General features: G+C 45.5%; 1 pseudogene; it reads right to left on the minus strand.

Annotated features, from left to right (window-relative positions):
* Positions 1 to 2493: 2493 nt before the first annotated feature.
* The window catches only part of LOC128871493 (large subunit ribosomal RNA), a 2785-nt pseudogene continuing 278 nt past the window's right edge, over positions 2494 to 5000 (minus strand).

Genomic DNA, 5000 nt, shown 5'->3' on the forward strand with positions numbered 1-5000 from the left:
GCTCGTCAAACTTGCAATACAAGCTGACGACATTCATTCTGCCGAATTCCCCCTCGACACACACACATACTCCCCACTGTGATGAGTCAACTACTACACAAGAGTAGCTTGGCTCACACACAGCTACTGCGGCATTGACTCCAAGGTCCGTAAAGACCCTGAAGCCCCCAGGAAGACCTCTCACCACCCCATTGGTGGAGTATGGTTCCTGGAGCAAAGCAATGCCGCAGCCCCCCTCCAACATACACGCCCCCAATTCACACATCACGGCATAAGCCCCCTGACAGTTCAGTTGATATAGCTTAACCATTAATGTCTAACGAGCGCACGGGCAACAATCGCACAGTACACCGGGCAGACAGTGGACATCATCAAATGCCCGGCTGGCTTGCCCTTAAACGCACAGTTGCGACAATGCGGGGCATTGCCACAACCCGCACTCCTGTGTCCTTCTTGCCCGCACCTTCGGCAGACATCCTTCTTGGCCCTGCATTCTGCCACCCTGTGATCGAATCCCATACATCGGAAGCAGCCGGGCGTCAGTTGGTCCGGCCGTACCCGGAAGGAAAACCACTTAACGTAGCAACGACCTGCTTCCAGGAGGGCGGACATTAGCATGTCCGTGCCCTCAAGGACAACATTCGTCACCCCATCAGGGCTGACCTTCCAAGGACGGCTGACCATCCTTACGTCCTTCTCAAGGCACCCAGGGCTGAACTCCTTGAGGTTCAAACGGAACAACTCTCCCATGAATTCATCAGGGGAGATCTCCGTGTGAACCCCCTGGACCACAACCCTAGGTCCCAGCTTCCGACGTATGCTCACATCGAGCCCCACCTCGGAAAACTTGGCATTTCTCACCAAGTTATCCCTCTCAGCAACTGATGGGGTGCGAATAATCGCACCTCCATCCTTCAACGGGCGCACCTCGTGCACCCTTACCCCCATGGAAGGCCCTACCTCCTTTACCACTTTTTTGATCACCTCTTTGGACGTAGTGGGGGTCTTACCCCTCACTACGACCGACCAGGTCTCAACTGGCTTGGGCACCGGCAACGCCGGCAACACAGGCGCAGGCGCCTGAGGTGCCGGCATCATCGCTGCACCAGCCAGCGCAGCTCCAGCCGTCCTCTGAGGTGCTCCCTCCCTAGTTATCTTCGTGGCTTCTAACCGCCCACGAAGATGGGCTATTTCCGTCACCATTTCCACAAACAGTTCCTCGAACTCCAAGGAGTATCCCAGGAGGTCTTTTGCCACACTTTTCGGGACGTCGTCCATATCTATGACGGCTCCACTAAAGGCCGTCACAATGGACTTGAAGCGCCCCATAAATTCGCCCCCAATTTTTATTCCCGAATTTTCCAGGGAAGCACCGAAATTCCTGCGGATTTTCTCCATGCGCTTCCCGGCTGGACCTAATTTATCCCCTGATTTACGCACCTTTTTCACCCCCCCCTTTTTCTCCCCCTCGGAAGCGCCCTCGCTTCCGCTTACCCCCGACTTACCTTCAGGTAACTTAGGGGCTACCTTCCCCTCGTCACTCGCCTTTACTACCGGAACTGCTGCACCTCCAGCGGTCTTCTTCCTAATACGGGGAGGGGACCGCAAAATAACCTCCTCCTCCCCCGACGTTGTCTCGTCCATCGCCGACGACGGTACAACAGAACCGATGGGAAGAGGGGTATTCGCCCTCTTCCGCATATCGCTTAATTTGGGCATCGCCCAATGCCCCACCAACTAGCTTGACGAATCCGCCGTATATCGCTCCCAAGCAACAACAAAAACAGGTCACTCTTGGGCGACAGTAAGGTACTGCAAGACAGGGATGAGTCCCGCACAGGCACGCACACAGCAACCACACCTAACGGCAAGCCAAAGCAACCGCGAGGACGTAGCCCACACCACCAGCCAAAGGTCTGGCAAAGGCCACCACCAATGCCCTGCCGGACAGAACACCGTTCCCCGCACAGGGACGGGTCGACCAATATGAAGCTAACGCCGGGCTCGACCGTAGGCCAAACGCAGCACGCTGTGAACACGGCACCTGCACAAGGTATTCAACCTTGGCGCAGCACTGTACCCACGCACAAAAATAACACCCCTTTTATCACTGCCGAAGATAGCAATATAACAGCACGCCAAACTATCGACGCACTCCCTATATCCACGCCGAAAATTAACGGCACTCACAAAACCACTAATAGTTCACAGCTATGTACAGCCACGCGCACAATTGGCGTCACTCGAATAACGGGCACACTTCCCGTATTCGCACAATGGCACTCACTAACACAGTTGCCCTTAACAGCGTACAGCTACTGTACAGCCACGCTAATCGTAGCGTCACCAAAATTCCGGTGAAACACACAACGGCACTCACTTTACACAATTCTCGGAATCACTATGCAGCTCATGTACAGCTACACTATAGCGTCACTCGATTCGCGGTAATACTCGCGGATATAGCACAAAACGAAATTGACAAAAATTTATGCGCTCGCGACACGACACGTCTTCACTGCTCAACAATCACAATGAGAATGAGTAGATAGGGACAGTAGGAATCTCGTTAATCCATTCATGCGCGTCACTAATTAGATGACGAGGCATTTGGCTACCTTAAGAGAGTCATAGTTACTCCCGCCGTTTACCCGCGCTTACTTGAATTTCTTCACTTTGACATTCAGAGCACTGGGCAGAAATCACATTGTGTCAACACCCGTTAGGGCCATCACAATGCTTTGTTTTAATTAGACAGTCGGATTCCCCAAGTCCGTGCCAGTTCTGAATTGATTGTTAATTGATAATCGTTATAATTTAAAAAGAATATATATCGAATGATATAATTCCTTAAAAATTTTAGCAAGAAAGTTCCACAATTGGCTACGTAACTACTATCCGGGGAACAAGAATCGTAATTCTCTATTTACCCAGAACGAGTACATAAACCATGGTATTGCTTCCCAATCAAGCCCGACTATCTCAATCTTCAGAGCCAATCCTTATCCCGAAGTTACGGATCTAATTTGCCGACTTCCCTTACCTACATTATTCTATCGACTAGAGACTCTTCACCTTGGAGACCAGCTGCGGATATTGGTACGGCCTGTTGAGAAGTTTGCGTGACCCCACCATAAATTTTCAAGGTCCGAGGAGAAAATATCGACACAACAGTAAATGTCATGCTCTTCTAGTCCATCTACCATATCTCTCTTCGAAAGACTTCCATGGTAGTACGACTATAAAACAGAAAAGAAAACTCTTCCGATATCTCTCGACGGCTTCTTTATGGTCGTTCCTGTTGCCAGGATGAGCACAAGGCCCATTTTTAATAACAAACGGATACTCAACAGGTTACGGAATTGGAACCGTATTCCCTTTCGTTCAAAATAATTCAAGTATTTAATTATTTTTTAATATATATATATAAATTTTATTAATATTTTTTTATTAAAAACTTGAAAATTTTCGGCTTTCGCCTTGAACTTAGGACCGACTAACTCGTGATCAACCACTGTTCACACGAAACCCTTCTCCACTTCAGTCCTCCAAGGTCTCATTCGATTATTTGCTACTACCACCAAGATCTGTACCAATAGCGGCTCCATGCAGGCTTACGCCAAACACTTCTAAGCACACTATTGTACCCTCCTACTCACTAAAGTTTCAAAATTTATAAATCAATCGAAATTGTTTTATAAATCATCTACTTTAGCGGTAATGTATAGGTATACAACTTAAGCGCCATCCATTTTAAGGGCTAGTTGCTTCGGCAGGTGAGTTGTTACACACTCCTTAGAGGATTACGACTTCCATGTCCACCGTCCTGCTGTTTTAAGCAACCAACGCCTTTCATGGTATCTGCATGAGTTGTTAATTTAGGCACCGTAACATTACGTTTGGTTCATCCCACAGCGCCAGTTCTGCTTACCAAAAGTGGCCCACTGGGCACATTATATCATAACCTCAACCTTCATATCAAGAAAGGTGAGGTTCTTACCCATTTAAAGTTTGAGAATAGGTTAAAATCGTTTCGACCCTAAGGCCTCTAATCATTCGCTTTACCAGATAAGATTATTTTATATAATTTTTAAATGCACCAGCTATCCTGAGGGAAACTTCGGAGGGAACCAGCTACTAGATGGTTCGATTGGTCTTTCGCCCCTATACTCAATTCTGACAATCGATTTGCACGTCAGAACTGTTTCGGTCTTCCATCAGGGTTTCCCCTGACTTCAACCTGATCAAGTATAGTTCACCATCTTTCGGGTCACAGCATATATGCTCAAGGTACGCTCCAGTTAGAGGTATAAATAATAATAAATTATCATTATACATAACTATATGGAACGCCCCGGGATTGAATTAATTGACTATTTAAGAAAATAGACTAAAAATTAATCCCATTATATTTTTAAGTTAAGTTAATTATGCCATTAAGTTTAATATAACTCAATGACTTGCACATATGTTAGACTCCTTGGTCCGTGTTTCAAGACGGGTCCCGAAGGTATCCTGAATCTTTCGCATTGTTAATCATATAAATGCATACAAATAAATATTAATATCATAGATATTAAATTTTTTGTAAAATTCAAAAAATGAATTTTAGCATTATATATAATAAAATCTATCAACACTTTATCAAATCATTAGTATTTATTCTATGTTAATATGCTTAAAAAGCAAATTAATTTAAATAAACTTAATATCACCAATGATCTTTTGATAAATACTTTATTATGTTAATAGATTACAATGTCCTTATATGAAAAAAATGCACATTATTTTTAATTATTTAATGATGAATTTTTCATAATGGATATTCAGGTTCATCGGGCTTAACCTCTAAGCAGTTTCACGTACTATTTAACTCTCTATTCAGAGTTCTTTTCAACTTTCCCTCACGGTACTTGTTTACTATCGGTCTCATGGTTATATTTAGTTTTAGATGGAGTTTACCACCCACTTAGTGCTGCACTATCAAGCAACACGACTCT

The sequence above is a fragment of the Anastrepha ludens genome, unplaced genomic scaffold, assembly GCF_028408465.1.
Source record: "Anastrepha ludens isolate Willacy unplaced genomic scaffold, idAnaLude1.1 ptg000149l, whole genome shotgun sequence".
Lineage (NCBI taxonomy): Eukaryota > Metazoa > Arthropoda > Insecta > Diptera > Tephritidae > Anastrepha > Anastrepha ludens.